The following is an 8,073-nucleotide window of genomic DNA, read 5'->3' on the forward strand; positions in this document are numbered from 1 at the left end:
AGTATTAAGTGCTGACATATTAAATGCTCAACAAAAGCAAATTATTTTTATTATCTGACAGATGGCACCCTATGGGTGAATGAAAAGTTTCCATTCTCAGAAGGTGACCATTTTTTTCCTTTTCTGACTGGAGGCTCCTCATGGGTGGGGCCTGGTTTCTACCTTCAGAAGTTAGGCATGATGACTCTTATGACCTTGGGAACTTCCTTACAGAGGAAGTGTTCCCATCGGACTTGGGACTCCACCACGCTGGAACTGCCTCTTCTTTTCAGGGGTAGGAACAGCAGTAACTCCACCAGTTTCACACAGACCTTCTCTCTACCAACAGAGGGTTCCCAGAATGTGGGTGTGGCTGGCTCCCTTCCAGGCCACCCGGTGTAGACTGTTTACCTCTTATCCTCTTCCTTCTGGGGACACCAGAGAGTAATATGCCACTCTGGCAACCCCCAGAGCAGGAAGGAGTAAGCTAAGGGTTGGCTCTGGGGGCCCTGAGGCCCCAGCCTAAAGGGTTCCCCAATTAAGGGGCTCGGAACAAGTCTTGAGCAGGTTTTTGGGAAGCTACGTCGGGCTTTGGGGGACACGCGTGAGTCGAGTATCCCAGAAGCGCCGCGAGGGAGCATTTTACGAGAATGTAGGGTGGGAGGTGCGTCCGAGTAACTAATAGCAACTGGGCGGGGTGAGCCCGCGCCGCAGAAGCTCTTCGACGGAGAAAAACTACAATTCCCAAGATGCCCCAGGGCTTAGTCCGGCTTTTCCATCCGCCCACTGGCTGCCGGTCTGGCGAGCGGCGAAGCGGATTGGCCGCAGCCGTGCGCGGCTCCCCCACTAGCAGGTTAGTGGGTGCCGCCGGCAGCAGACGTTGACCGGACTCGTGGGGTTGGGGGGGCGGGGGGAGCCCTGATCGCCATTCTAGAAACGGCCGGGCGCTGCTTCCGTAGCGCAGCCGCTGGCTGCGAAGCGCGGGGCGGGGGCGGAGACTGCGTGGCGCAGGCGCGGTGCTGGGCTTCTCCTGGGTCCCCAGACAGCTGGAGGAGATAAACAGAGGAGGAGGAGGGAGGGGAGTGCGTGTGTGAGAGCGCGCGAGGGAGTGTGAGTGTGTGTGAGCGCGGGTGTGAGGCGGTGCGCAGGGGCGGGCGGAGGCGCTGTCCGGCCCCGGCCAGGCGCCGGGCGGGGAGCATGGGAAGGGGCTAGAGTTGTCCCGGCCCCCCAGCCCCCTCCCCGGGATCCGCGCCCCCCCTCCGGGGAGAGGGGCCGGGCCCCCGGGACGGACATGGGCTCCTGAAGTTGCGCCGACACCAGTCCTGGGAAGAGGCCTGACAGGTATGGGTAGCCGCCGCCCCCTGCTCTTCGCGGGCGCCAAGGCGAGGACCGGCTTCGACAGCCTCGGCACACGGGCCGCCCGCTCTGGGCCGGCCCCAGCCTTGCCGGCCCGGGGGCCTGAGCCAGCCCGCCTGGGGGCTCCGGGATGTCCCCGGGGGGGCAGGCCTCGCCTGGGCGGAGGGCAGAGCGGGCCCGGGGCGGGGTGGGGACGGAGGGCTGGCTGGGACGAGGAGGGGAAGGCTCTGGGAGTCCAGGGAGGCTCTGCCGACGGAGAGATGGAAGTCGTCCCATCACGGGACTTTTTTGCGGAGTTTTTGTTTGACATCTGATCTGGCGCGGGTCTTAGGAAGAAGGGGGCAGGTGGAAGTGCTGGAGGGCAACGCTGACCTGACCTGCTCTTTCTTAGTTTCTCTCTCTGTCTCTGTGTGTGTCCGTGTCCCCGTGTCCAGTCCAGGCTTCTGGCAGCCGCAGATGCCTTCAGTGGCCCATCCTGGCACCAAACTGAACTCTGCCGAGGTGTTTCCACCAGGCGACTGTAGCGCCCGTACAAAGGGCCTTTACTTGGGGACTGGCTATTCAGTACCCACTTCAAAGGGTAAATAGGAAGTGTGGAGTAGAAGAGAGACTGCGACCCAGCAGGATCCAATTCTCCTTGCTGAAAGCTGCAGTGAGACGCCCCCTTGCCAACCAGGTTGAATTTATTCAGTGCCCTCTGGCTCTCCTCTGCAGGTGTACTCTTAGGGTCTCTAGAAAGAGGTATTGGGTAGGACTTATGACTAATATCTAACAACCTAATTTGACTCTTTCCCCCAAAGGCCTTTTCTTCTATGACTTTCTTTGACTTCCTGAGGTAGTGGTGAAATAACTTTAAAGTTTTCCTCTCAAGTTAGTGAGTTTAAAAGCCTGGTAGGGTGGCTGTAGCTTCCCCAAAGATGGGGTAAGATAATCAGGGTAAAGTGGCAGTTAAGTGTCCCTTTTAATAAAGACCGAATCAGTTTTGAGAAGGAGGCTGTTCTGAAGGCATCTCATGACTCAAAGGCTTTATGAAATCCCCACCTATGGCACAGGTTTGTGCAGTGGCCTCACTAAGCTTTTCTGTACCTTACAGTCCTTCATGAGTGGCCAGTTTCTGTTCACTGAATTGAAGGAACTACTTAAGACTATTTCTGATTTGAGTTCTGGCTTTTTCTTCTTTGTAATTCTTACATTCTTAAAGAGATGGAATTGAATCATGGCTGTTGAGTATAGTAATAACCAAATCCTCTATTGCAGACCAAGGATTAACTAGCAGGGCTCCTTTGGGCCTAATGTGAGACTAACAATGGATTTCTTCATTGCAGGTTGTTGTATTTCACTGAGAAGTGAGAAACAACCTTTTCTGCCATAGTTTGTGATAATGCTGCTTTAATTCTGGAGTCCTGCTACCTTACCTCTTTTGACCTATTTGGGGAAACTTATGTTCAAGTCACATCCCAGTTTGTAGAAGCAGTGCTTTGGGTCAACTCTGAAGAATAATTGAACAACAATCCATATTCTGCCTGGGATTTTTTCCCTTGGGGGTCACTGAAGGAAAGAAAATATGTGTAATGTTGCGATGATGTTGTTAATGTTGACGATTTGCCAGTTTTGAGTTTTAGAATTGTCAAACAGTTGACAATTTAGCTGGAAAGAACTCATGGGATATCCTAAGGAGGGTGTTTCACACACCTGGACTTCAGAATCTGAAAGATACGACTGAAGAAATCCCCTGCTGAACATTTGTGGATCTTGAGGGCGTAACTGCTGGCAAGACCTAGAGCTGTGACTTTAATTATTCTTTTATTTTTTTTTCTCTCCTTTTTGAATTAAGGAATGTAGCCCACATGTACAGTCACAGGTCTCAGAGAGGGAGTCATAGACAACATGTAATATGATACTTTTCTTTTGGGTCACTTTTTTTTTTTTTTTTTTTTTGCTTTTCTAGGGCTGTGCCCGAGGCATATGGAAGTTCCCAGGCTAGGGGTCGAATTCGAGCTACAGCTGCTGGCGTCTGCCACAGCCACAGCAACGAAGGATCCAAGCCGCATCTGCAACCTATACCACAGCTAACACCGGATCCCTCAACCACTGAACAAGGCCAGAGGTTGAACCCGCATCCTCATGGATACTAGTTGGGATTCATTTCCGCTGCTCCAGAAAGGGAATTCCTTTTGGGTCGCTATTTTAATGATCCATTCCAAATTCTCCACTGCATCTTTGGGCTGCCAAACCCATGTAATTCCTAGACTGTGCTTTCTTCTCAGCTATCTAAAAAAAAAGCTCTTCAAACACCCAAGCCCTGAGAGTTGTCATCAGAAACCAGTCCCTTGGTGTTATGTTTAATTCTGGGTAATTTTCTTTGAGAGATATTTACTAATTGGAATACATCCTAAAAAGTGACTGACATTTATTGAGAGCCTGGTATATGTCAGGCTCTGTTCTAGGTAGTGTTCTTACTTAATTTAATCTCCATGGCTGCCCTGTTAGTTGAAAATCGTTTTATCCTTTTATACATATGAAGATACAGGTTCAGAGAGGTTAAAAAACTTGCTTAAGGTCACACAGCTAGTAAGGCAAAGAACTGGAATTCAGACCCAAGTCTTTCTCAGGGACTGTGGCACATGAGCAAGAGCTGCAAGGACCAAAGCTAAGAGCCTGAGGGAGCACATACTTGAAGAACTATCTTTGGAAAGGGTTTGGACTTTCTTCTTCATGTGATTTTTGGAAGGCAGCACTAGGATCAAAGGATGGAAGTTCCAAGAGGGTAGACCTTGGCTTGACAAAAAAGAATTTGGGTTTCTAAAAACAAAATGGGCTATCTTGTGAGGGAGCGAGTTATCCATTATTGGAGATATTCAAGCGAAGGCTTTGCCACTTCTTATTAAGTATATTGTAGAGGAGTTCATACTTATAAAGGTAATTGGAATAAGTGGGTTGATTTTTAAATGCTGTTATCGTGTGAAAATGATGTCATATCAATTTCCTGTCATTTTGATCTGTAAAAAACTAAAATATGGAGTTCTCTTGTGGTGCAGCAAGTTAAGGAGCCAGTATTGTGACTGCAGCAGCTCACATTGGCTGTTGTGGCATGGGTTTGATCCCTGGCCCAAGAACTTTCATATGCTATGAGTGTGGCCAAACCAGCCCCCCCAAACAAAACTAGTATGTAATGAATATTTACTTTGTGCCTGGCATTTGCTGGACACCTTTCCTACAATATTTCATTTAATTCTCGGAAATTCCTTAAGGGGAGTTCCCCTTATGGAGCAGCACAAATGAATCTGACTAGTATCCATGAGGATTTGGGTTCAATCCCTGGCCTTGATTAGTGGCTCGGGGATAGAGTGTTGCTATGATCTGTGATGCGGGTCGCAAATGTGCCTCAGATCTGGAGTTGCTGTGGCTGTGGCGTAGGGTGGTGGCTATAGCTCCAATTCGACCCCTAGCCTGGGAACTTGTATATGCCACAAGTGGGACCCTAAAAAACAAACAAAAAAGCAATCCCCTGAGGTAAGTATTATCACTGTTCCCACTGTACACATAAGGAAACTGAGGGTCCAAAAAGTTGAAAAATACGCTGGAGTTACACAGCTGGTAGGAGTAGGGCTAATAGTTGAACCTGTGTTTGCACCTTCTTAGCTGTTTTATCCAGGGTAAATCACGTCTTTTCTGAGCTGTAGTTTCCTCATCTATGAAGTGAGACTTAATGATACAATGGGTTTATGTGAACTGAATGGTGTAATAAAATACGCTTTTCACTAGACCACATTGATTGCCCTCAAGAGCCTGCATTTGGGGATTACAGGCTACCCCTTTGGTTTCTTCAAGGTGAATTCTGCCCTGATTGAAACCCTGAGAGTTCTGGGTTTCATTCTTTGTGCTATTAGTAATAGCTGCTGACTCCTCCAAGGGCTTTGTGGTATTAGTGACTAATAGTTTAAAAACTTGTGTCCTGAATAAGAGGCGGATTCAGCCAACAGGTTGGAGTATAGGAGGCAGTGTCAGAGGCCTTGTGGAAAGAAAATTCTCACCCGATTGTAGAATCAGATTCGGAGATCACTGTTTGCATTTTAATATTTAATGTCTTATTTTAGGATGAACAGGGTCACAACTGCTAGAGCTTTGACAGAGCTGGATGTTAAGTATAATAACCCTTAATCCTTCCTGTAGCCATCTGGGGAGGTATTAGCCCCATTTCCTTGGAGAAGGGGGCAGAGCAGGGTCACTCCTTGCTCAGGTAGCTATCCGCAAGCTTGCTAGAGGCAATGTTAGGATCGGGGCCTTGGTAAAATTTTGTCCTTGTTCATAACCTCCAGATTCTGTTTTTAGAAAACATGAAACTGTGCTTATTCTTAAACCTTTTAGTCTTTCTCAGAATGGGAGTGAGGCATTTCTGGTCAAGGAGCTTCATCAGTTGAGACCTGAGTGTTGGGCTTACCTGGTTCCCTCTTGAATCAGACCTCTGGATGTAACGCCGGCAATTGAATAGAAAGGAAGCGTTTCCAAATTGATTGACTTAGTTTTCCTTGACCTTTCTGCTAGGAGTAATGTTAGAGGGAGAAATTTAAAAGGCTTCCCTGTGAGAAGTATTTTGAGTTGTGGCAGAATTTGGAAAGATGCAAGTTAAAGGCAAAATTCAAAACTTGGGGTGTTCTTGTCTTTTTTTTTTTCTTTTTTTTCTTTTTTAGGGCTGTACCCGCGGCATATGGAGGTTCCCAGGCTAGGGGTCTAATCAGAGCTACAGCTGCTGGCCTACACCGCAGCCATACCAACACCAGATCTGAGCCTTGTCTGCGTCTTACACCACAACTCATTGCAACAGGGGATTCTTAACCCACTGAGTGAGGCCAGGGATCGAACCTGCAACTTCATGGTTCCTAGTCAGGTTTGTTTCCGCTGCACCACGACGGGAACTCCTGTCTTTTTTCTGTCTTTTTTTTTTTTTTTTTTTTTTTTTTCAGATGTTCATGAATACAGTGAGAAAGGATAGCATTATCAGAATATGCTTCCATTTGTCTTTCTGTTTCCTTCTGCTGCTTTAATTGTGGACCTAGGAAAAGGCAGATAAATTAGCTATGATAACTAAAATGCAAAGCTCTGAAAAGATGAAGGAAAATTTTTCACAAAACTCGAATGGCAATACAAAATTGTACAGCAGAAGAGACATCAAGGTGAGTTTTTATCCAGAGGCTCCCACAAAGTGAAGCATTTCTTAGGATGGCCTTCCACAGCGAGAAAGCTTTAGTCAGCTCCATATGGAATCATTTAAGCCATGACCCTCAAAGATGGCAAAGAACTTTCCCGTAGATAATTGCTGATGGGCTTGTCCTACCAAAAACACCTTTCCCAGATGTTGCCTTTGTGCCAGCTTAGTCCGTGACTCTGAAACGCACTTTAAATTTGTTTGAGACCAGCAGAGTCAAAGTGATTTTGTTTCTAACCCTAAGAAACGGTAAGGGAACAAAGGTTCTTTTGAGCAAGACTTCTTGGAGGCAGTCTGGTTAAAGATGGTAATAGTAACTTATTTTATTTTTTTTTTTTTAAATAGTAACTATTTTTTAGTGGCCATTGGCTTGGGCCCTGGAGTTAAACTCTAGTTTGACTCTTAATTTAGTAGCTGTAACTTTGGGTAGGTTAACTTCTCTGAGCCTCTGATCTGTCATCTGTAAAATGAGGATAACAATAGTACCTGCTTCATAGGGCTGTTATGAGGCATCTGTCAGCTAACACTTGTAAAATGCTTAGAATGTTCAATAAGTATTATTTACCAGGCTCGGTATCAAGCATTTTACATATGTGGCTCTTCCATTCCTCATTATTCTACAAAGATAGGCTATCATCCCTGTTTTGTAGATTAGGAAACTGTTTAAGAAAAAAGTTTAGAAATGCTGTCACAAAGAAAGTAGGTGGCAGAACTTGAATTTGCACCTTGGGTCTGTCAGACTCTGCAGCCCAACTCTTTTTCTTTTCTTTTTTCTTTTATTTATTTATTTATTTATTTTTTGGTCTTTTTGCCATTTCTTGGGCCACTCCCGCAGCATATGGAGGTTCCCAGGCTAGGGGTCGAATCGGAGCTGTAGCCGCCAGCCTACACCAGAGCCACAGCAACGGGGGATCTGAGCCGTGTCTGCGACCTACACCACAGCTCACGGCAATGCTGGATCCTTAACCCACTGAGCAAGGCCAGGGATTGAACCCACAACCTCATGGTTCCTAGTCAGATTCGTTAACCACTGTGCCACAACGGGAATTCCTCTTTTCTTTTCTTTTTTAAATTTTAGTAGTTCTAATTACCTTTATGCATTGGAAGTACATTTTTTTTTCTCTCCTGTAGGATGGCCAGTAGGGAAACCATTGCAAATAGAGTGAAAGGAAACTTGCATACATCTTTTACATAATTCAGAATGTTGAAAGGGGTTCAGTTGTCACTTGCTGGGGGCAACCTCCCTCTAGTGGGAGGCAGCAAGTCCAGAGGAAAGAGAATACAGATGACCTGAGTTCCGTCTCCTCCATGCTTCTGACCCAGCAGTGTATCCTCAGAGTCATGGGATAATGGCATTGAAATGGGTTTTGTAGGAGTTCCCGCTGTGGCACAGCGAAAACGGGTCCGACTAGGGAACCATAAGGCTTCGAGTTCAATCCCTGGTCTCGCTCAGTGGGTTAAGGATCCGGTGTTGCCGTGAGCTGTGGTGCAGGTCACAGACGCAGCTCGGATCTGGCATTGCTATGGCTGTG

At 47.0% G+C, this 8,073-nt stretch overlaps 1 protein-coding gene across 4 annotated transcripts in view; it reads left to right on the plus strand.

Moving 5' to 3' along the window:
* Positions 912–8,073, plus strand: part of WDTC1 (WD and tetratricopeptide repeats 1) — a 69,538-nt gene continuing 62,376 nt past the window's right edge. For 3 of the 4 annotated variants that reach the window (XR_002344393.1, XM_005656068.3, XM_005656070.3), the window contains exon 1: positions 912–1,320. The gene's annotated coding sequence lies outside the window, so the exon portion shown is untranslated. Of the gene's footprint in view, positions 1,321–1,769; positions 2,012–8,073 lie in introns of all 4 variants that reach the window. The other variant, XR_002344394.1, reaches the window with a different exon arrangement.

This window comes from Sus scrofa, chromosome 6 (genome assembly GCF_000003025.6).
Source record: "Sus scrofa isolate TJ Tabasco breed Duroc chromosome 6, Sscrofa11.1, whole genome shotgun sequence".
Lineage (NCBI taxonomy): Eukaryota > Metazoa > Chordata > Mammalia > Artiodactyla > Suidae > Sus > Sus scrofa.